Source organism: Lepisma saccharinum, chromosome 24, assembly GCF_977018435.1.
Source record: "Lepisma saccharinum chromosome 24, izLepSacc3.1, whole genome shotgun sequence".
Classification (NCBI taxonomy): Eukaryota; Metazoa; Arthropoda; class Insecta; order Zygentoma; family Lepismatidae; genus Lepisma; species Lepisma saccharinum.
Window position 1 is genome coordinate 13,794,067 of NC_139252.1, and position 26,748 is coordinate 13,820,814.

Sequence of the window (26,748 nt, forward strand, 5' to 3'; positions counted from 1 at the left end):
GGAAGTGAAATAGTTTCAGCTCTGTTATAGTGGTTGGTTATTTGTAGTACTTCTGACAGAATATGAATAGGCATTATAACTTTCATCAACCCGCGTATTGAACAGCCACTGCTAATGTCGAATATATACAGGTGTATAAAAATAACGTCTCACGGAGATCTATCTTGTATGTACGACTTCATTTACACCGCTGCCCTTCTCCGTAGATGCATATTTACGTTACAACCCATTAACCATTGCTCCCGGTTGCCTTTTGCACCAAAACAGAAAAATGCCGGACTTCCATAACTTCACCCTACGAGAGCAGTATTTAGCTAAACCGCCTCGGCAGTTTATCACGCAGAGGTCCCTATGCATACGGCGCTCACTCTCTGTGCATCTCCCTCCATGCATCCATCTGGGTCTGTGCAACTTTATAAAAAACTGTCTCAATCCTTTGGACCTTGTATCGGAGCATCTGAGAACCGGATACTGTCTGAGTATCTGAGACCGCCTAACTCTAAACGTTTTCGAGCAGGCCTCATCTCCATGAAAATATCAACTCGGGGCAAGCTCCGGCACTTATTGACCTGTTGGGCAAGATGAGTCAAGGCAAGTATACTATAAACCTTTTCCTCCTCTACCAAAAATAGGTAGCCTAATAGTTAGACTGGAGAGTTCGACGAACTAACCGATCTCTAACTATGCACTGGTAATGGTTAAGCTGGAGAGTTCATATGAACCAATCGACCTCTACCAACTGATGTAAGTTTAGTGCAAGAAATATAGAGTATTATAGTAACAGCATTCCGAGACACGGCGCTCTCCCATTGGCCAGGTGCCGCAACGAGCTCTGACGTGACCAAGGGAGTCCGTCAAGCGGCGAGGTTCGCGAAGCAATGGAAGCTTAAGGGAAATATCTTCATTTTTAATTGTCCATATCTTGGTTCTCTCAACCATTTGCAGTAGAATAATAGGCAAAAAGCAAGGAATAAGACCTAGGCAATAATATTAAGAAGTGTACTGCACGCAATTACAATAAATGGCGTTATACAAATCAAGCAAAACGTAATCACGACTATCCTCTTATATCACCGCTACATTGAAATCTGAAGTTGCGTATGGGTAAATAAATACAATTTTCAGTATTAAATATTTCGCTACCACACTAATACTTATTATTCTTCGTACCTTCAAATTTTCACAGATGTTTGTCATTTATAATGTCTTCATAATGCCTTCCCCTATACGCCTTCATGGCGTGGTGCTTAGCACAGTGGAGCACTTTACCTTTTCTTTTACCTTTTTACAGTACTATACATAGGATGTCGCTGTCGCTGTCGCTGTTGTTATATTACGTTGTTATATATCCTGTAATGTATTTTTGCATACTTGCGAGTAGCGAGGCTCTGGCGTCTGAACTCGTGGCTAATATAATCCTTGGCGGAGCTCGTATTGTGTTGTCTTTACATGTTTAATATTGTCCCTTCAACCACCTAATCTTATAACCATTCATCCTCATCTTCGCGATTAGTCATAAGTAGCAGAAAAGCGAATTAATAATAATATGTGTGTATGTATGTGTCCTTTATTTAAAGGTCAATTTCTACCTCTTGGGTTGATCGCTACGATGAGGATGAATTATGAAATAATGAAGTGCAGAATGAGACAAACATTGCTATATGCCTTACTATGGTTCGAACCGGGGCTTCGGGCTTCGGGCTTCCTGAAGCGTTATACTGTCAAGGAGACCGGTTATACAGGGTGATTGGTAATTCGACCTATTCCTGGAAAGGGGTAATACTAGAGCACATTTGCAACAAATTTGACCCTATGCACCGGGGGTCGGAAATCAATGGGTTTCGAGTTATTGCAGTTTGTAGATTTTTGTGACATATTCCGACTTGCGACCAAGAAACTACTAATTGTGAAAAAACTACTTCACCCTGGGCACTTAATCCAAATGTTGCTAACAGCTGACGAAAGAGTGACTACTGAGAAAAAAATTCATGCCCAAAATTTCCATACCCACAGAAAGAAACAGTCATTGGAGCACACGTCATGAAGAAATTTGGAAATTATCGTTTAAATCGAAGAGGATTACTCAAAAAAATGGTAACACACTTAGCGTAAAAATTACAGAAGAAACTTCCTCGTTTCATAAGCTCTCCAAAATGATACAAATGTTGTAAACTGGCACACGGATTGGGGGAGAAATCTGAATAAAAAGCGGAGAAAGCGCGTTGTTGACTCCCATCATCTGACAAGAATTCTGTGGACGGACGAATCCAAATTCGACCGCGATGGTTTTACGAATTTTCATAATGGGCATTCTTGGTCCCCTAAGGGTCATAACCCCAGAAAATCTAAAGAAAAGGCTCACCAGAGAAAATTCTCGCTAAATGGGAATCATCCACAATCATGAGATCGGGCCATTCTATCTGCCACCAAACCTAAACGGCATTACCTACGAAAACTAAGGGAAGAATTGACGACGCTGCTGGAGGATGTGCCGCTCGCCAGAAAAAGGTGCATGATTTACCAACATGATGGCTGTCCAGCCCACTATTTCCGGGGTGTGCGACAGTGGCTGGATGAATATTATCCCATGCGATGGATTGGTCGAGGCGGCCCAACCCCCAGGCCGGCGAGGAGTCCAGATTTGACGCCATGCGACTTTTACATTTGGGGTCATATGAAAGAGTTAGTCTACATTACACCAGTGGATTCCCAAGAAAAGTTGAGAGAGAGAATTGTGACAGCCGCCCAATACATAAGAGACTAAGTGTCAACGCGAGTGGCTGTCTCTGAAGTACGCCGCAGGCTGCGTGCTTGAATACGTAACCGTGGAGGCAATTTGAACAGGATTTGTAGTTTTCTTAACAGTTAATTCTGACAACCTTGAATAATGAGATTCCCCAACCCGTGTGCCAGTTGACAACATTTGTATCGTTTTGGAGAGCTTATGAAACGAGGAAGTATTTTCCGTAATTTTTACGCTAAGTGTGTTACCATTTTTTTGAGTAATCCTCTTCGATTTAAACGAAAATTTCCAAATTTCTTCATGACGTGTGCTCCAATGAGTGTTTCTTTCTGTGGGTATGAAAATTTTGGGCATGAATTTTTTTCTCAGTAGTCACTCATTCGTCAGCTGTTAGCAACATGTCGATTAAGTGCCCAGGGTGAAGTAGTTTTTTAACAATTAGTAGTTTTTTGGTCGCAAGTCGGAATATGTCACGAAAATCTACAAACTGCAATAACTCGAAACCCATTGATTTCCGACCCCCGGTGCATAGGGTCAAATTTGTTGCAAATGTGCTCTAGTATTACCCCTTTCCAGGAATAGGTTGAATTACAAATCACCCTGTATACATGTAGAGGCTTACTTAATTCTTTCCGTCCAATCTTACTCTCCCTCTCGACTCTGTTGCACTTATGTCCATGGTACAATTAATTAAGTTAGTCATCTACTTGCACGAAAATATGTCCACGAGACTCTACCCCAACCCCCCCACCCTCCAACACACACACATGCCTTTAAAATTGGTATAGTTTACGATTTTTCGGGTGTTCTATCTATTGTGCTCGTCTCAAGATGAGACCCTTATCTAATAATCATTTAACTGAATTGCTGTGCCTTGTAATAAAGGGGTCCCGGGGTACTTTAAGCTGTAGGTCCAGGTTAAACCAGGTCAACCAATCAACCAACTTTTTTGCTGCGTGTAGAAGTATAGAAAAATAGTGATAAGGAACCAAAGACGTGGATTCTTTTGCGGAATTCAGCATGAACTTGTTCGTATGCCATCCACAGTTAACTTGGAAAGGTACGGGAAAACAGTGAAGAAGAACTACGTGTTATAAACATTGCTTGCCAAGAGTTATAATCGCCTCCATGAGGCGACAAAATTGTATGATTTTACATGCTATTAAGCGGCCTGCAGTTGAGGAGCCCCCTTTTTGATGTGACTCTAGCAGAAGACCTTCACGCGCCACCGTAGAGCGGGAAGCCAGAATAGTATAGCACCCCCGGAGTTTAGTGAAACCGCATAAAAAGTAGGAACCCGGTATATATACCTCCGAAAAACTGACCGCCCCCAAACACCGGGGCAAGGCCTTATTGTTAATTTTCAAACAAGAAGGCCCTTGAGGGAAAACTACCGTTGGCTTCTCCGGCTGCAGGACAAAAAGCCACCTAGCCAAGAGCATTTACAAATATCCAAAGTTTTACAAATATATTTCCATTTTCCAGCTGTGTGCATTAAAACAACGTAGCATAGGATACGTGAGGGCCTTACAGTGAGGGTACAGTACATTCAAAATTGAACACAAAAGCATCCATAGTGAGTAAAACAGCCAAATCGAGATAGAAATCACATGTAGCAAGATATTTGTCTGTACCTGACAGAATAGTACGGAATCATCACTAAATTGAGACTCATGGTTTGAAGCATCTGAAAGTGAAATGCACGTTATGACATGTTTGGGATTTTCTTCCAAACAGAATCAGCGAAGCACTTGCAACGATTATCCACGCATCAGTGCCCATACGATACGAGTTGTTTACGAAGCTCACACGCGAATTACACAAAGCCACATCAAACACAACAGGACCGTGTCATTTCGGAATGGTCGCTGGCGGCTGCTCACATGGACATAGGCTCTGGGTCTCTTCACAACCCAAGGCTCTGTCGGAATACACCATAGTGATTGAGCATGATAACAGCATCAGAAGTACTTCAAGAAATCCATTTAATGGTGTTTCTGAAGTCATGGCTTGGAAACGGTCTATGTTTTACTTTTTATTACTTACTTATTTTCAGTTTTTGTTTTTAGACCACTTTATGCTCAGAAGAGCTAATCGGGACTAGACCGACAATTTAATACGAGATCCGAACCACAATGTATCTCCACCAGGTATCAAACCCGGAACCCCTTGATTACAAGGCGACGAAGCTACCACTGCGCCATCGGGAAGGAACTTATATATCACTTAACAGATGTGGTGCAGATGTCATTATTATGTTGGTAAAGGCAAACAAAAATAACTAGAAGATTAAGATTGCCACGAAACTTAAAATCTGTGGTCTAATGCTTGGGCTCCGGCTACTGTTTGAGTCTCCTGGGGGAAGGGTAACAACTTTTCTCCTGAGATTTCGGCCTGTTTATGGGACCAGTGGTCAACCACCATCGTGAGGAAATTTTGGAGCTATGAACGAGTAGCAATCCCTGTCACGGAAACCTACAACACGAATGTGGGTTCGTCGTGCTGACTACACGTCATCCCGTAACTGTTTGGATGATCTCCCACCTCGGGTGAGTGAGTGAGTAGGATCAGGTAGGAGTGAGGACGGCAGTCGGGAGATAGGCGTGGGCCCTCATTGGGCTGTTGCGCCGCGAGTTATTATTATCGCTGAGATTGACCTAAAGAGACAGAAATGGCGTATTCTCTATCTTACCACGTTTACCGCAAGGTGTAATGATAGAATCACCTCATAATCCTTCTTTCTATTAGTTTTTATATATGTTCAATATTATTTTTTTGTTTATTGAGATATTAATGCAGTTTCAAATATAACGTGTTACAGGGTTGGTGTACGGGACTGTGGAAGCCAGGTTGCAAAAGGTGGTTAGTACATATTAATGGTTTTAAAACTCTCGTCCCTTCAAACTTGGGAGGGTGGAAAATTCCAGTTTACTCGCCTGTTTTCGAATAGCCCACATAAAGGGACTCGATTGAAGAGCGGCATTCTTGAGATTTTTGGGCAAGAGGGGAGACCTTGGAAGGTTCTCTCGGTGCTGATAGAGTGGCTATGGCTAGTGGCTAGCTCTCATAAGTCAACATTGTTTTTCATGGCAATGCATAGAAATGCATATTTTTACATCCCACATTATACATGTATCTATGTAAATATTACTATCAACACCAAGGATGCATTTAGGGAGGGGTAAAATCTCCATGAAAGTCTTAACAAGTCCAAAATTATGTAAGCAAAATTCATTATTCTGTTGTGTTATGTGAACTTGATTTACTTCCACATAACATGCATAACTTGCTGTCTAATTTGTTTGTGTTTGTCTTGTGTAGTAGTTGTGGTGTGTAGTTTGTTTATGTTTATACTGTGTAGTAGTTGTGGTGTGTTTGTGTTTATATTGTGTTATAGTTGTGATGTGTTTGTGTGTGTCTTGTGTAGTAGTTGTGCTGGCAAATGTGTTTGTTTTCGTCTTGTGTAGTAATTGTGCTGTCTAATGTGTTTGTGTTTGTCTTGTGTAGTAGTTCCTCCATTCATATTGGGGGTTAGGCGTAGAGCTGACAACTCTGCACTGTAAAAAAAATGTCAAGAAACAGCAATATAAGGCCATGGATGTTCCCAAGGTAAAATATTCCGGAGGTAAAATAGTCCCCCGTTCGGATCTCCGGCTGGGGACTACTTTGGGAGGTCCCTGGACTAAGGATAAGATCTATGTTAGGAATAAGGATATTAGATTAGGCACCTGGAATGTTCTGAGCCTTTACCGGCCTGGGGCATTTCAGTGTACAGTTAATGAGATAGTTAAGTATAAATTAGATGTAGTAGCTGTCCAGGAAGTTAGGTGGCCAGGAGAAGGGAATTGTAAAACTAAAAATTATACTTTTTTCTATGGTGGTACCGAAAATCATAATTTTGGAACAGGCTTTTTCATAAATAATAGAATTATCTCTGCTCTTAAAACAGTAGAATTTATTAATGATAGGATATCATATGCAGTTTTACAGGGTAGGTGGTGTAAAATTATTTTAATAAACATATATGCACCAACGGAAGATAAAGATGATAATACTAAAGATGATTTTTATACAGAGTTAGAACAGGTCTTTGATAAATTTTCTCAGTATGATATGAAAATTCTGTTAGGTGACTGTAATGCACAGGTTGGCAAAGAAAGTATTCATGAATTAAGTAATGATAATGGTATAAGATTGATTACTTTTGCAACCTCAAAGAATTTAATTGTGAAAAGTACCACTTTTAAACATAAAGATATCCATAAATATACCTGGTCTTCTCCAGATGGTAAAACTCATAATCAGATAGATCATATTCTCATTGATAAGAGAAGGCATACTAGTATAATTGACGTTCGTACACATAGAGGTGCTGACTGTGCCAGTGACCATTATTTAGTAATTGCTAAATTAAGAGAAAGACTCTCAGTGATAAATCATAAGCAACAAAATCTAAAAGTTGTAAAATTTGATACAGGAAACTTTACTGATGAAAGAATTAAGAAAGATTACCAAATTAAACTGTCAAATAGATTTGATGTTTTGTAGGATTTAAATGATGATGAAAATATAAATGAAACAGACGTAAATAAGAATTGGGAGCACATACGTAATGCAATAGAATCAGCAGCTAAAGAAAGTATAGGATATTATAAACCAAGAAAAAGTAAGCCATGGTTTGATAATGAATGTCATAATCTAATAGAAATAAGAAATCAGGCTAGACTTAGGTGGTTCAATAACTCTAATGATACAAATCTAAACAATTATAATAGAATAAAGCGAGAAGTTAAGAAGTAAAAAAAGAGATTACTTGAAAAGCAAAATTAACGAAATTGAAACAAACAGCAAAAATAAAAATATCGGAGATCTATATAAAGGTGTAAATGAGTTTAGAAAGGGGTGGCAACCAAAAGTAAATTTGATAAAAGATAAAGACGGTGATTTTCTACCTGACCCAAGCGTTTGAATTTGAATTTGAATTTGAATTTGAATTTGAATTTGAACCTTTAGTTCCAGAACCTAACTTGACTGAAGTTAAAGATGTTATTAAAAGGCTAAAGAATAACAAAGCACCTGGCATTGATTTAATACCAGCTGAGTTAATTAAATATGGTGGAAATTCATTAATATGTCAAATTCATAAATTAATTTGTTTAATATGGAATAAAGAAGAAATCCCTCAACAGTGGAAAGAATCCAAAATTGTTCCTGTGTTTAAAAAAGGTGATAAAATGAACTGCAATAATAACCGTGGAATTTATATACTCTCAACAACATATAAAATATTGTCTAACATTCTTTTAACAAGACTAACCCCATATGCTAATGAAATTATAGGTGATTATCAATGTGGATTTAAACGTAACAGATCAACTACAGATCAAATTTTTCACATCAGACAGACACTTGAAAAAAAGTGGGAATATAATCAAAATGTCCATCAGCTATTCATTGATTTCAAAAAAGCATATGATTCGGTCAAAAGAGATAAATTATATAATATATTAGTAGAGTTTGGAATACCTAAGAAGCTTGTTAGTATGATAAAAATATCCACCAGTGAAACAGAAAGTAAAATTCGTGTAGGTATTAATATGTCTGACAAATTTACAATTCATGATGGGTTAAAACAAGGAGATGCATTATATCCATTGCTCTTTAATTTTGCCTTAGAATATGCTGTTAGGAAGGTAAAAGAAACTAAAGAAGGACTAAAATTAAATGGTGTGACTCAGTTGTTAGCATATGCAGACGATGTAGACTTACTGGGGGATGATGTGAATACAATTAAGAATAATGCTAAAATATTTTTCAAAACTACTAAAGAGATAGGTTTGGAAGTTAACAAAGAGAAAACTAAATATATGCTTACAGGCCGAAACCAAGTGTTAGGTAATAATCAAAATCTAATTATTGATAACAACTCGTTTGAACCAGTTTCCAAATTCAAATACTTAGGAATAATATTAACAAATGAAAAATATATTAAAGAGGAAATAAGAAGTAGGCTTAATTCAGGAAATGCATGTTACTTCTCTCTTCATAAACTTTTGTCTTCTCGTTTAATATCTAAGAAACTAAAAGTTAAAATTTACAAAACCGTAATTTTGCCTGTAGTATTATATGGATGTGAAACTTGGTCCCTTACATTGAAAGAGGAACATAAATTGAGAGTATTTGAAAATAAGATCCTTAGGAAAATCTTTGGACCTAAAAGGGATGAGGAGACAGGTGAGTGGAGAAGGTTACATAATTTAGAACTACATAATTTGTATTCATGTCCAGATATTATTAGAACAATTAAATCAAGAAGACTTAGGTGGGCAGGCCATGTGGCACGAATGGGAGAGGAAAGAGGAGTTTACAGGATTCTTGTTGGGAAACCTGATGGTAAGAGACCTGTAGGAAGGCCAAGACGAAGATGGAGGGACAACGTTGAGATGGACCTAAAGGAAATCGGTAGAGATGGAAAAGAGTATATAGATCTTGCTCAAGATAGTGAGAGATGGGAGGCCTGTGTTGCTGCAGCCATGAACCTTCGGGTTTAAGAAGGCTAGGGAGTTAGTTAGTTAGTTAGTTAGTTATGCATAGATAGTCCACGCAATTTATTATGTGTTAGACACCAAACCAACGTTTAGTTTTCGGAGAATTTTTTACATCTTTTAGAGAAACATTTTTTTGTGTTTCAATCCAATTAAAGTGACTTCTTAACCTTTAGACCGTCGGGCGGGTTTTACAAATAAATACTAATTTGCATACTGCACATGAAATTATTATAACTCCTAGACCATTCTACCTATGTACCTCGGAAAACTTTTGTTTGGAAGCTAAAACATCAGGGCATGCAACTCATGTACAATGCAGAACGCCCAAGTAAGAGAGACCGTAGTGTGGGGGGCCGCACCCCCACATTTCCATGAAATATATAAAAATCTGGACTTTGCCTCCTCTTTCGACCTTATGGAAAAAGGCCACGACCGTTAGCCTTCCTTTCATAGGGTGGATCTCTGGCAACGAAATGAAACTTGTTTCATGTTTCTGGCTGTTACTCAAGGTGAAATATTAGGCAATACGTGAAACTCTGCTTTTTTACAAATAAATGCTAATTTGCATAGTGCACATGAAATTATTATAACTCCTAGTCTATTCGACCTATGTACCTCGGACAACTTCTTTCCGGAAGCTAAAACATCAGGGCATGCAACTCATGTACAATTCAGAACGTCCAAGTGAAGTGGGATGTAGGTAGCCGCGACACCCAAATTTCCATTAGAAGAAATACAAATCTGTATTTTGCCCCTCTTTCACTGATCTCCCTGTCGCTCAATCGCTGTTTTCCGGACATGCTTGTAAAAAGAGCGGAATGAACAGAAAAAGTTGATTCGCAGATCACAAGATGCAAGCGCGGACCAAACAAGGAATCAGAAAACACCCACACACACACGGAACAAACTTTTCGACCCAGTACTCGGGTCGTATCTTATTTGTCCTATCTCCGACGCTAAACGAGGGTGAAAGGTGGGTGCAATGCACGCCGGGAAGAATTTCAGCTCACAAAGATTTCAGGAGCTTAAATTTCCATAAATCTGCTTTTATTGCCTTGTCGCGTCGCATATCCCAGAAATATTCATTTGTTGGCTTGTGGCGTCATGTGTGACCGACCACTTGCATTTTAGCGTGTTCTATTTTTAGCCTCTCTTCGGGCCCAAATACGCCTTCCAGTCCATCCCACCCCCCTCCCACACACCTCCTTATTAGCTTAAGGCAAAAGCTAGAGTAACTTTTATCATCAACAATTCAGATTTCATGTCCTGCGCCAAGAGAGAAACAAGGTCATAAACTGAACCTGTTCATCGTTTCCCTGTCAATGCACGCTTCAAAAACATAACCTTGATGTATTGCAAGGGGGAAGTTTGCATTTACTGGACGATTATAAACCTTTGCAAAAGGACTGTCAAGGTTTTCACCTTAACATGAAAGTATCAATGTGCTAAAAGCACATGAATTTTATTTTATGCTGCGTGTCATATATATGTGACAAATTACGACAACTTTCTTATGTTTGTTGTCAATATGTGACTCTGAAACCGAGTGTATTAAGGGGATTTACCAGCTGGGGAAGAGCCAAGTACCTGATTCCGCGTAACGTCGTTCAAAGTAGTAGATTCGACACTGTCAAGGTGTCTTGGTTCTTCATTAATGTGAGAGAAAAGAGACAGTGGGAGTGGCAAGGTAATCAATAAAGTTATAAGTAATTTCAAGAATAGCGCATTAGTTGTCGTATTTTGTACAGAGTTTAGTATATTCTTGCGCAACTATTTTTTTTATATAAACAAGAATGGGAGGAAATCAGAGATACGTGTCATGTATGCAAGTGTCAAGCTTGAATATATTTTGAACTAGTACTGCTGGTGTAGCCCAGCGTACGAAACATTTCCTTCAACGTTTCAGGTAAAGTATTTGATTTAGTTAAATAGAATCATGTCAATTTTTGTGTGGGGGTTATTTCTCTTTTAACTTTTTGTACATATTTAACACTAGAACGGCGGGAGGGATCAAAATGACCCCTACCTTCACCGTTTCTTTAATAACTATTCCGTTTCTCTTATTTTTTCCTCTATATTTTGTGACTTTTCATAATTCGTTGCCCTTTTTAAGATGATTGACATCTAAAAAATATAATGTATTTCTCTGAAATTTCATGTTATATCCCTAGAACAGCGGGAGGGGTACATTTGACACCTGTAAAGTTTTATTTATGCGTGCTGCAATATCATTGTTAGGTTGCGGTCCCTGTGTCACCATGTGCCTCCACCGAGGTATCGAACCATTGATCCCTTGATATTGAAGATGCGTTCTGCTGTCTGGAATTCATTTAACAAGAGAACCCAAGATTTGAATTGTTACGTATTGAAGGAAGTATAACATGCTCGTTTCGTTACGCACCTGCAACTCATCAGGTACTGAGATCTCATGCTATGATTTCCAATCACAAGAAAGATGATGTTCTTATTGGAGTTTTTCCTAAGGCATTTAACTAATTTGACATTGTTGCTCTATCCATCCTGTCGACAACACATTTCCACTCATCACTCACTGGGTAGAACTCAGGGGTGGCTTAAGCGCCTGGTGACCCGGGCAACTGAAAGAATTAAATAAAGTTGCTGCTGCAAAGCATAATAAGTATATTGCAAAATCATATATCAATTCAAGCTAAGAGATTACTGTTATTTTGATGTTATTATGTAGGTAATAAATAAACACATGCCTGATATAAACATACACTTTAACAGTAACACTTCAAGTATTTTTATAATAAGGCTATTATTTTTTTCAGTAAGACGGTAAATATATCCCTTGAACATGTTTTTTTATTATTGGAGGAAGGTGTAAAGCAGGAGCACCAATGTTTAAAGATGGAGAAAGGGGGCAGGGTGGAAAGTAGGGGTACACTAAATATTCACCATATACTTTGTACTATATATATTGTTACGTTCCTACAACTGCGGGGTGTGAGAGACTCGACACTATATCTTAACACACAACGCAGTGATAAGAACTGATTTCAATACCCACAGCTCCTGTAGTCAGCAACATGAGGACTCGATCAGTCCACACTAGAACCATCTCAGTTGAGTAGAAGGAAAACTCTTAACTATGGGATAGGAGTTTAGCTAGTTTTTATTCATGTAAATTCATTTACAAACAAACGGAAACTAGAAGCGCGAGACTGAGAAATCGGCTCCTTAAGAAACGCGATTACTGTTTCGATTTCTTTGATATCCGACTGACATCGTTCAGGTGAACTTTGCTCAGTTTTGCGGGGTGTGAGCGACTCAACACTATGCCTGGTAATAGACCCACGCAAGAACGGATATCAAGAAACCACTCTCTTTTACCGTAAAATGTCGTCATATTTATACCCGTATTCTGTATTCTCGAACCCCTAACTAGTAGGTTATAAAGACAAAATATTTATTCATTTACATTATAATCTGTAATACTATTTACAAAAGTTGATTTAAGGCCGTACAAAGGCAATTTTGTGCTAATTTTTCGATAACAGATGGCAGCACCGTTTGCCATGGCAACCGAGGGCCATGTTGCCAGATCTCCGCGTAAATATAACAGTAGTTGTATTTACAATACAACCAGGACGAGAAAGGAAGAGCTCCCCTCAAGCAGGTTTGTCTATACTTAAAACAAGCTCAACATGCCCATATGAGCTTTTTACTCTAGTGTGGAACCCTGCCTAATCCAAGATTTTTGTAAAAAAGCCATCATGGATTCCATGAGAAAGGAAGAGCCCCCTCAGATTGTTTTGCTTACACTTATAAAAGGTACTTCTGTGAGATTGTTGTCCATAATCCTGTCAAAAATATGCCCCTCTTGATATTTTTTTTGGCCACACTTAAAAGTAGACCACTCACACCTACATACACACACACACACACACATACATATTTACTTCTGGTTTAAGTTCAATTGGATACCAGCTTCAATTTGTATATCTAGTATTAAAAATAATATAATTCTTCTAGAATTGCTCCGTGACTCTCTCATTTCTTACATCATAAACATATGATTTTTCTCCTATGAGAATAACACTACATATGGTGTCATTAGGTAATGCTTCATGGAATTCACAGATAATTTTAATATTTGTTCTGTCATTCACCACAACCTGTTTCCTTTTTGAAGCATTGATTACAAACATGGGTCTCTGTGCTTTGAATTCATCTGGTGTGTAGTACATGTCAGTATTGCCAGTAGTAGAAAACAGTAAACAAAATTTGCTTGTTTTAGAGATATTCCAGTATTTGATAAGCAACAGCAACAGGGCCATCTATGTGCAAATGTCTGAACTCGGTGAACACTTGGGAACAAGTCAATATGTCAATATTTTTAACTCTCTTTGCTAGTAATAGGGAATGGTAGTAAGCATTAGACAAAGTACTTTGGAGCCGAATATGCCTTTCTTAAGACGTCGTATATTGCTAAAATATCTTTAATTTACATATTTCTCATACCGCCGTATCTTGTTCTATTAGGCCTCTTCAAGAAAATTGCCAATTAGTGAAAATTAATTGAGCACAACAGCAAAAGAGGTGCTAATAGGGCAAGCATACAATGATATGGGGATATGTGAATTGTTGGTTTCTTCGATTCAGATAAATGGATCGAATTGAAACTGGGATATTTTGCATTTTTTTTATACAAAATCTGATATTTGTTACACATATTACACATGTTACACATGTTATTCATATTTAGAGTCAGGCTTATATCTGTCCAAGTTGTTATATAAAATCAATACACATGGCATTAGGTCAGTGCCTTCTGGGACATGCATGTTTGTGCAGGTATTTGTGCTAGGTCAGTGCCTCTGAAGGCCGCTGCTTTCTTCTCAAGACCCAGTTCTCAACCGGCCTGGGAATCAATATATTGATTTGTTCTATTGCCTTCAGCAATTGCCTTGATGGATTAGTTCCTGCGAGCGCCAGGGCATGGCGTGCAGTGTTGATTGCATGTACACTCAGCAGAGAAACGGGAGGTACGCACAGGAGAAAATACTCCAGCTATGCAGAATCACCCCCATAAATATAATTATCCTAGGATCAAAATTAGTAACAGAATAGAGAAACAAAAATTATAATAGGGCTTGGATACAGCTACCAGCTATTATATTTTTATTTTGAACACAGCACTTCAAACTAAGCCAAGATGCACCCCTACCCACACCTACCCACCCCCACCCCCACACAGCCCAAAGTGGTTCCTAAATACAAATCTCAAGAACTAATTGACATAGAGCTATGCAGTTTTTTTGTCTGTACTGAACCCAACTGATTAAGCATAAAGATTAGATTTAAAACCCAGGAAATTTTATATAAATACCAAAGCGAGAAATATTAACACACATACACACACACACACACATACACATACACACACACACACAGTACAGTGCTGAACCCAACTGATATATTTTATCCAGTATAAAGTTTTGAATTGAAACCCAGGAAATATATATAATAAACCAACAACAAAAATGCCGAATCAAAAATATTGCAATCAGTGCAATAAAAATATATTTAGCTCTAATTGGGCCAGACACCAAAAGATTTGTAATCCGGACAAATACAGAACTCCCACAAAAATTTGCCCCAAATGCAATAGAAAATATAGCATGGAATATTTCACATATAAACATAGAGATACTTGCTCTGCACAGTCCCTACAAGCATCTACATCTGGTCTGAAAAGGAAGCATGAAGCACCTCTTAATGCCAGAGCAGCAAAGCAGCCACGCTATGAACCACCTATTCATAGCAGTTTTAATAGCCAATTAAGAGATTATCGGTTTGTATCAGAGCCAAGATGTGGTATTAACAATTTTTTGAACAGTAAAAAACCTGATGTGCAGGCAATTCTAAATGCACAAAATGGCTCTTATAAGCTGTCCCTCAAATTGTATACGCAATATAAGAAGCCAAATGGCACAAAATTTACACAGCCCCACATAACAGAAACTGTACCTGTATATTCAAATACAAATTCAGACAAAATAATAAGCAGTTTGATGGATCAATTGAATATTAAACACTCTGAATTTGCGGCAAAAGAGTCTGGATGGAGCCTATGCGGCTCAGTAGTTGTATTTACAATACAACCAGGACGAGAAAGGAAGAGCTCCCCTCAAGCAGATTTGCTTATACTTAAAACTAGCTCAACATGCCCATATGAGTTTTTTGCTCTAGTGTGGAACCCTGCCTAATCTAAGATTTTTGTAAAAAAGCCCTCATGGATTCCATGAGAAAGGAAGAGCCCCCTCGGATTGATGTGTCTATACTTACAAAAGGCACTTCTGTGAGATTGTTGTCCATAAATTTGTTAAAAATATGCCCCTCTTGATATTTTTTTTGGCCACACTTAAAACTAGGCCAAGACACACACCCACACACACACCCACACCCACACACACACACCCACACCCACACCCATACCTACCCACATACACCCACCCACACCCACCCACACACACATATTTACTTCCGGTCCACTTCCGGTCCACTTCCGGTCTACTTCCGGTCCACTTCCGGTCCACTTCCGGTCCACTTCTGGTCCACTTCCGGTCCACTTCCGGTTTGGCTACTTCCGGTCTATTTGTGGCCAAGTTGTGGCCTATTTCTGGTTTATTTATATTGCATCATGTTTTTGCAACAAATTATTACCCAATATAGAGTTTTGATTTGAACCCCAAGAAATTTTATATAAATACCAAGGCCAAAAATATCAACACACATACACACACACACACACATACAAAATATACAAGGCACACAGCTGAACCCAACTGATATTTTTATCCAGCATAGAGTTTTGAATTGAAGCCCAGGAAATATGCAAACATATTTTGAAAGAAGAAATATTGCAAGATATATAAAATCAGACCACCTGTTGGATTGTTTTAGGGAAAAATTTGAAAATCTATCAGAGTATGATTTTTTTAAAGTGCAAAATGAAACAGAGGCAAGATGGGTACTTGACAGTGATGTTGGGTTTGGGTATGTGAGCATAGAATTGGGTTCTGAATATGATGATTTTGAATCCAATACATACTGGCATAGAATTGATGCATACCTGTTGCATTGTTCTTGGGGAAAATATGTTGCTTTTTTTACAAAAAGTACTTCAAGTTTAGAAAAATTTAGGTTTTACAAATTTTTCCATGATCATAGAATTTATACAAACAGCAGGTGGCCTGTTGATGACATAACATGGGACACAACAATTTCCATACTTGATGAGGCAGGAAAATTGGATGTAAATTCTGGTTTATATTTTAATGAGTTGATTATGTACCTGCTTAAAAACAATATCAATTCTGGCTTATTCAATACAAGATGGACTTAAATAATTCGAGTTTTTACACAAAATACAAAGCTCTGTTTCAATACAAATATTATATCTCACATTACCTTGCTCTGCTTCTGATTTTGGGTGAGTATTTTAATTTGCTCATCACATTTGACAGAAAGGATAGGAAAATTGCACAGAGACGTGCTAACAATATTTTTTTTGCTAACAATTTCAAGTTCCTTGAGTGGGAATATGTTGTTTCTAAGATCAGCATTGATTCTGTAGTACAGCATTGCTGTGGAACATGTTAAGTCCTTGGATTCTGTCACACCTATTCTAATACAATTAATATCACAAGGTACGCACCGCATAAAATCATAATTCCAAGCGATGGCATGGAGTAATTATTTTTCCACGATTCCATATCAAACAAAAAATTATACTGCAATTGGAGCTTCAACAATTCGGGACTGTGCAATATATTGTCTATAAATGTAGGAAAAATAATATTGTACGGGTTGCAAACAAAACTCCCAAAGCTTATGTATTTCAGGTTTCTTAAATTTGAAACAGAATCCAAACTGTCTGGAAGTTCATAAAAATGAAGCTATTCTACAAGCGGGTCTATCTCAGCTTCTGCATGATATATTTGAGCAAGAGGTGATGTGTTTATAATATTTGTTGGTATAGAGGTTTGTTCTGAGTCTTATCAATTATGAACAGCTCTGCTGCATGTTGTGATGATGAATATCTAGTCCCTAAACCTAACAGAGCTGTGCAGTGATGTTGTTATTGGGAACAGGATTCAAATCCTACACAGATTTATGGATATGAGTGATTGCCATGAAATTATATCTAGATCCCTGTGCAATAATGCTGTTATTGGGAATCCTACACAGATACAGATTCTTGCTGAGCTTAATAGGTGATTGTCATGGAAGATTTATGCTGTTATTGGGTACAAAATTTAATTACACAGACACAGATATAATATCTAGATGCATACGGAACTGTGGTTTCTATAAATCTATACTCAATATTCCTATACCTGACAGATGTGCGGTGATGCTGTTATTGGGAACAAGATTCAAATCCCACACAGAAACAGATTTTTGCTGGGCTTAGAACTATTATGGATAGGTGATTGCCATGAAATAATACCTGACAGAGCTGTGCAGTGATGCTGTTATTGGGAACAATTGTAACAGAGCTGTAGTTTCCATACTCAATATCCCTATACCTGACAGAGCTGTGCAGTGATGCTGTTATTGGAACAGGATTCAAATATACAGATCCTTGCTAAACTTAGAACTATGCCATGAACAAGGTGATATAATTATTGGGAACAAGCTTCAAATCCTCGCACAAATACAGATTCTTGCTGAGCTTAGAGTGAAGATACCAGTGATATAATTATTGGGAACAGGATTCAAATTATGGATAGGTGATTACCATGAAGATACTCAATATTTTTGTTATTAGGTACAATACAGATACAAAAATATTTATTAACAGAGCTGTGCGGTGATGTTGTTATTGGGAACAGGATTCAAATCCTACACAGATACAGAGCCTTGGAATTATTATGGATAGGTGATTGCCATGAAGATAGATACTCAATATCCCTTTACATGACAGAGCTGTGCAATTATTGGGAATTGGAACTTAGGTACAAGATTCAATTACACAGATACAGACACGGAAATAATATCTAGTTAACAGAGCTGTAGTTTCTATAAATTTATACTTAATATCCTATACCGTGCAGTGATGCTGTTATTGGGAACAAGCTTCAAATCTCACACAGATATAGAGCTTTGGAATTATTATAGATAAGTGATTGCCATGAAGATAGATATTAGACACAAACACAGTATCAATAAATTTATAATTTAATAGAGCTGTGCGGTGATGTTGTTATTGGGAACAGGATTCAAATCATGGATAGGTGATTGTCATGAAGATAGATATTAGATACAGATACAGAAATAATATTTTCCATAAATCTATACTTAATATCCCTATACCTGACAGAGCTGTGCGGTGATGTTGTTATTGGGAACAGGATTCAAATCATGGATAGGTGATTGTCATGAGGATAGATATTAGATACAGATACAGAAATAATATTTTCTATCAATCTATACTCAATATCCTTATACCTGACAGAACTGTGTGGTTAATATTATTAGGAACAAGGTTTAAATCTTACACAGATATAGAGCGGAATTATTATGGATAGGTGATTGCCATGAGGATAGATACTCAATATCTCTGCTGTTATTGGACACAAATACAGAGAATGAAATCATAAATCTATACTCAATATCCCTACACCTAACAGAGCTGTGTAGTCACGCTGTTATTGGGAACAGGATTCAAATCATGGATAGGTGATTGCCATGAGGATAGATATTAGATATAGATATAAAAATAATATTTATCCATAAATCTATACTCGATTTAATAGAGCTGTGTAGTGATGCTGTTATTGGGAACAGGATTCAAATCATGGATAGGTGATTGCCCTATACCTAACAAAGCTGTGCGGTGATATAATTATTGGGAACAGGATTCAAATCTTACACAGATACAGAGCGGAATTATTATGGATAGGTGATTGTCATGAAGATAGATATTAGACACAAACACAAACAGATACAGAGCCTTGCTTGAAACTGCTGCTGAAATAACATCTAGATGCTTCGTCCCTGACAGAGCTGTGCTGTTATTGGGAACAAGTTTTGGAATCTAGATATTTTAATATATAAAAGATACATACTTAAATCTATACTCAATATCCCTATCCCTAACAATTACAAATCACACAGACACAGAGCCTTGCTCGGAACTGTTGCTGAAATAACATCTAGATGTTTCATCCCTGACAGAGCTGTGCTGTTATTGGGAACAAGCTTCAAACTTGGAATCTAGATATTTTAATAGATAGAAGATATATTCTTAATTAAATCTATACTCAATATCTCTATACCTAACAATTACAAATCACACAGATACAGAGCCTTGCTCGGAACTGTTGCTGAAATAACATCTAGATGTTTCATCCCTGACAGAGCTGTCCTGTTATTGGGAACAAGCTTCAAACTTGGAATCTAGATATTTTAATAGATAGAAGATACATACCTACTTAATTAAATCTATACTCAATATCCTATTTTTATCCCCAACAATTACAAATCATACAGACACAGAGCCTTGCTGATATTTCTACAAGCACGAAATTGTTGCTGTAACATCTAGATGTTTCATCCCTAACAGAGCTGTGCTGTTATTGGGACTAAGCATCAAATCCCACACAGATACAGAGTCTTGGAATCTAGAGATTTTAATAGATAGAAGATACATACTTAATTAAATCTATACTTAATATTCCTATCCCTAACAATTACAAATATTTCTACAACATTTACATGTTTCCTATACATAACAGAGCTGTGCTGTTATTGGGACTAAGCCTCAAATCCTACACAGATACAGAGCCTTGGAATCTAGAGATTTTAATAGATCGAAGATATATAATTAATTAAATTTATACTCAATATTTCTATCCTAACAATTACAATCATGGAACTGTTTGAACTAAATCTAGATGTTTCATCCCTGACAGAGCTGTGCTGCTTCAAATTCCACACAGACACAGAGGCTTGGAATCTAGATATTTTAATATTCCTATCTTGAACAATTACAAATATTTATACAAGCATGGAACTGTTGCTGGAATAACATCTAGATGTTTCACCCCTGACAGAGCTGTGCGGTGAGGAACAATCTTCAAATTCCACACAGATACAGAGGCTTGGAATCTAGATATTTTAATAGATAGAAGATACATACTTAATTAAATCTATATTCAATATCCCTATCCCTAACAATTATAAATATTGATACAAGCATGGAACTATTGCTGAAATATTTTATCCCTGACAGAGCTGTGTGGTGATGCTCAAATCCCACACAGATACAGAGCCTTGTAATCTTTAATAGATAGAAGATACATACTTAATTCAATATTCCTATCCTTAACAATTACAAGTATGGAACTGTTGATAACATCTAGACGTTTCATCCCTGACAGAGCTGTGTAGTGATGCTCAAATCCCACACACAGAGCCTTGGAATCTTTAATAGATAGAAGATACAAACTATATTCAATATTCATATCCCTAACAATTACAAGTAGGGAACTGTTGATAGCATCTAGATGTTTCTTCCCTGACAGAGCTGTGCGGTGATGCTGTTATGAGGAACAAGCTTGGAATTGTTATGGATAGGTGAAGTGAAAAATTGAATCAATATTTAGAATGGAGCCTTGCTGATATTTTTACAAGCATAGAATTGTTCTATGTTGTGTATAGTGTCTTGTTTTGTTGATATTGTTATTGAAATAATAGTAACAGAGCTGTGTTGTGTTTAAGATAAGAATACATACCTGGATCTGTATACATATTTAATAATATCCCTATCCCTGACAGAGCTGTGCTGTGATGCTGTTATTAGGTACAGGCTTCAGGAAATTATACCCAAGCAAATATCAAAAATGTATGTACCATTGCAAGTGTCATGCCTGTTCCTTTATAAACGTTTCAACATACGTTCCAGCTTGTGCATGCAAATTATTAAAAATTACAAGGCTCTGTATCTGTGTGGGATTTGAGCATCAACACACAGCTCTGTCAGGGATAAAATATTTCAGCAATAGTTCCATGCCTGTATCAATATTTATAATTGTTAGGGATAGGGATATTGAATATAGATTTAATTAAGTATGTATCTTCTATCTATTAAAATATCTAGATTCCAAGCCTCTGTATCTGTGTGGAATTTGAAGATTGTTCCTCACCGCACAGCTCTGTCAGGGGTGAAACATCTAGATGTTATTCCAGCAACAGTTCCATGCTTGTATAAATATTTGTAATTGTTCAAGATAGGAATATTAAAATATCTAGAATCCAAGCCTCTGTGTCTGTGTGGAATTTGAAGCAGCACAGCTCTGTCAGGGATGAAACATCTAGATTTAGTTCAAACAGTTCCATGATTGTAATTGTTAGGATAGAAATATTGAGTATAAATTTAATTAATTATATATCTTCGATCTATTAAAATCTCTAGATTCCAAGGCTCTGTATCTGTGTAGGATTTGAGGCTTAGTCCCAATAACAGCACAGCTCTGTTATGTATAGGAAACATGTAAATGTTGTAGAAATATTTGTAATTGTTAGGGATAGGAATATTAAGTATAGATTTAATTAAGTATGTATCTTCTATCTATTAAAATCTCTAGATTCCAAGACTCTGTATCTGTGTGGGATTTGATGCTTAGTCCCAATAACAGCACAGCTCTGTTAGGGATGAAACATCTAGATGTTACAGCAACAATTTCGTGCTTGTAGAAATATCAGCAAGGCTCTGTGTCTGTATGATTTGTAATTGTTGGGGATAGAGATAGGATATTGAGTATAGATTTAATTAAGTAGGTATATATCTTCTATGTATTAAAATATCTAGATTCCAAGTTTGAAGCTTGTTCCCAATAACACGACAGCTCTGTTAGGGATGAAACATCTAGATGTTATTTCAGCAACAGTTCCGAGCAAGGCTCTGTATCTGTGTGATTTGTAATTGTTAGGTATAGAGATATTGAGTATAGATTTAATTAAGAATGTATCTTCTATCTATTAAAATATCTAGATTCCAAGTTTGAAGCTTGTTCCCAATAACACGACAGCTCTGTCAGGGATGAAACATCTAGATGTTATTTCAGCAACAGTTCCGAGCAAGGCTCTGTGTCTGTGTGATTTGTAATTGTTAGGGATAGGGATATTGAGTATAGATTTAAGTATGTATCTTTTATATATTAAAATATCTAGATTCCAAAACTTGTTCCCAATAACAGCACAGCTCTGTCAGAGACGAAGCATCTAGATGTTATTTCAGCAGCAGTTTCAAGCAAGGCTCTGTATCTGTTTGTGTTTGTGTCTAATATCTATATTCATGACAATCACCTATCCATAATAATTCCGCTCTGTATTTGTGTAAGATTTGAATCCTGTTCCCAATAATTATATCACCGCACAGCTTTGTTAGGTATAGGGCAATCACCTATCCATGATTTGAATCCTGTTCCCAATAACAGCATCACTACACAGCTCTATTAAATCGAGTATAGATTTATGGATAAATATTATTTTTATATCTATATCTAATATCTATCCTCATGGCAATCACCTATCCATGATTTGAATCCTGTTCCCAATAACAGCGTCACTACACAGCTCTGTTAGGTGTAGGGATATTGAGTATAGATTTATGATTTCATTCTCTGTATTTGTGTCCAATAACAGCAGAGATATTGAGTATCTATCCTCATGGCAATCACCTATCCATAATAATTCCGCTCTATATCTGTGTAAGATTTAAACCTTGTTCCTAATAATATTAACCACACAGTTCTGTCAGGTATAAGGATATTGAGTATAGATTGATAGAAAATATTATTTCTGTATCTGTATCTAATATCTATCCTCATGACAATCACCTATCCATGATTTGAATCCTGTTCCCAATAACAACATCACCGCACAGCTCTGTCAGGTATAGGGATATTAAGTATAGATTTATGGAAAATATTATTTCTGTATCTGTATCTAATATCTATCTTCATGACAATCACCTATCCATGATTTGAATCCTGTTCCCAATAACAACATCACCGCACAGCTCTATTAAATTATAAATTTATTGATACTGTGTTAGTGTCTAATATCTATCTTCATGGCAATCACTTATCTATAATAATTCCAAAGCTCTATATCTGTGTGAGATTTGAAGCTTGTTCCCAATAACAGCATCACTGCACAGTATAGGATATTAAGTATAAATTTATAGAAACTACAGCTCTGTTAACTAGATATTATTTCCGTGTCTGTATCTGTGTAATTGAATCTTGTACCTAAGTTCCAATTCCCAATAATTGCACAGCTCTGTCATGTAAAGGGATATTGAGTATCTATCTTCATGGCAATCACCTATCCATAATAATTCCAAGGCTCTGTATCTGTGTAGGATTTGAATCCTGTTCCCAATAACAACATCACCGCACAGCTCTGTTAATGAATATTTTTGTATCTGTATTGTACCTAATAACAAAAATATTGAGTATCTTCATAGTAATCACCTATCCATAATTTGAATCCTGTTCCCAATAATTATATCACTGGTATCTTCACTCTAAGCTCAGCAAGAATCTGTATTTGTGCGAGGATTTGAAGCTTGTTCCCAATAATTATATCACCTTGTTCATGGCATAGTTCTAAGTTTAGCAAGGATCTGTATATTTGAATCCTGTTCCAATAACAGCATCACTACACAGCTCTGTCAGGTATAGGGATATTGAGTATGGAAACTACAGCTCTGTTACAATTGTTCCCAATAACAGCATCACTGCACAGCTCTGTCAGGTATTATTTCATGGCAATCACCTATCCATAATAGTTCTAAGCCCAGCAAAAATCTGTTTCTGTGTGGGATTTGAATCTTGTTCCCAATAACAGCATCACCGCACATCTGTCAGGTATAGGAATATTAAATATAGATTTATAGAAACCACAGTTCCGTATGCATCTAGATATTATATCTATGTCTGTGTAATTAAATTTTGTACCTAATAACAGCATAAATCTTCCATGACAATCACCTATTAAGCTCAGCAAGAATCTGTATCTGTGTAGGATTTGAATCCTGTTCCCAATAACAGCATTATTGCATAGGGATCTAGATATAATTTCATGGCAATCACTGCTATCCATAAATCTGTGTAGGATTTGAATTCTGTTCCCAATAACAACATCACTGCACAGCTCTGTTAGGTTTAGGGACTAGATATTCATCGTCACAACATGCAGCAGAGCTGTTCATAATTGATAAGATACTCAGAACAAACCTCTATACCAACAAATATTATAAACACATCACCTCTTGCTCAAATATATCATGCAAAAGCTGAGATAGACCCGCTTGTAGAATGGCTTCACTTTTATGAACTTCCAGACAGTTTGGATTCTGTTTCAAATTTAAGAAACCTGAAATACATAAGCTTTGGGAGTTTTGTTTGCAACCCGGACAATATTATTTTTCCTACACTTGTAGACAATATATTGCACAGTCCCGAACTGCTGAAGCTCCAATTGCAGTATGTACGTGGAAAAATAATTACTCCATGCCATCGCTTGGAATTATGATTTTATGCGTGCCTTGTAATAGTACTTGTGATATTAATTGTATTAGAATAGGTGTGACAGAATCTATGGACTTAACTTATAATCTGGTGGAGGTTCCATCTACAAAAAAAATATTTTGTGTAATTATTTAAGTCCATCTTGTATTGAATGAGCCAGAATTGATATTGTTTTTAAGCAGGTACATAATCAACTCATTAAAATATAAACCAGAATTTACATCCAATTTTCCTGCCTCATCAAGTATAGAAATTGTTGTGTCATCAACAGGCCCCCTGCTGTTTGTATAAATTTTATGATCATGGAAAAATTTGTAAAACCTAAATTTTTCTAAACTTGAAGTACTTTTTGTAAAAAAAGCAACATATTTTCCCCAATAACAATGCAACAGGTATGCATCAATTCTATGCCAGTATGTATTGGATTCAAAATCATTATATTCAGAACCCAATTCTATGCTCACATACCCAAACCCAACATCACTGTTAAGTACCCATCTTGCCTCTGTTTCATTTTGCACTTTAAAAAAATCATAATCTGATAGATTTTCAAATTTTTCCCTAAAACAATCCAACAGGTGGTCTGATTTTATATATCTTGCAATGTTTCTTCTTTCAAAATATGTTTGCATGTTCAGGTCCTGGAAGATATTATTCTGATTGTTTTTTTAACGTTGAAACGTTTGGTAAATATTTACTGCTGTTGAAATAGCCCAGCCTAACATGTAATGTTGTTTGCAGGTTGATTCAAGATGCAAAAATATTTCCAGATACATCAAATCCAAATCTCTTGTTCCTGAATTTAAATTGAGATTGTAAAATGTATTGTGTGCTCCATGATGTTCACATAATTTGTGGAGAGCCTGTTTCTGGTGCACAGGGTCAAGTTCCTAGTCTACAAAATTACAAAATATGGTCTTGCATTCCAAGCTATACAGGGCAATCACACAATAAAAAATATCTGTTGGGTTTAGCTGTGTGATTTGTGTATGTATGTATGTGTGTGTGTTAATATTTTTGGCTTTGGTATTTATATAAAATTTCCCGGGCTTCAATTCAAAACTCTATGCTGGATAAAAATATCAGTTGGGTTCAGCACTGTGCTTTGTGTGTGTGTATATATATGTATGTGTGTATGTGTGTTAATATTTTTGGCTTTAGTATTTATATAAAATTTCTTGGGGTTCAAATCAAAACTCTATGCTGGATCAGTTGGGTTCAGCACTGTGCTTTGTGTGTGTGTGTATGTATGTATGTATGTATGTGTATGTGTGTATGTGGGTGTGTATGTGGGTGTGTATGTGGGTGGGTGTGGGTGTGTATGTGGGTGGGTGTGGTCAAGGTCAAGGTCAAGGTCAAGGTCAAGGTCAATGTCAAGGTCAAGGTCAAGGTCAAGGTCAAGGTCAAGGTCGGGGTCAAGGTCAAGGTCAAGGTCAAGGTCGGGGTCAAGGTCAAGGTCAAGGTCAAGGTCAAGGTCAAGGTCAAGGTCGGGGTCAAGGTCAAGGTCAAGGTCAATATGTGTGTGTGTGTGTGTGTGTGTGTATGTGTGTGTGTATGTGTGGGTGGGTGTGGGTGGGTGTGTCTTGGCCTAGTTTTAGGTGTGGCCAAAAAAATATCAAGAGGGGCATATTTTTGACAGGATTATGGACAACAATCTCACAGAAGTGCCTTTTGTAAGTATAGGCACTTCAATCTGAGGAGGGTCATACTTTCTGATGGAGTCCATGAGGGCTTTTTTACAAAAATCTTGGATTAGACAGGGTTCCACACTTGAGCAAAAAGCTCATATGGGCATGTTGAGCTTGTTTTAAGTGTAAGCAAATCTGCTGGAGGGGGGTTCATACTTTCTTGGGTTTATAATAGCACAAGTCCCACTACTTTAACA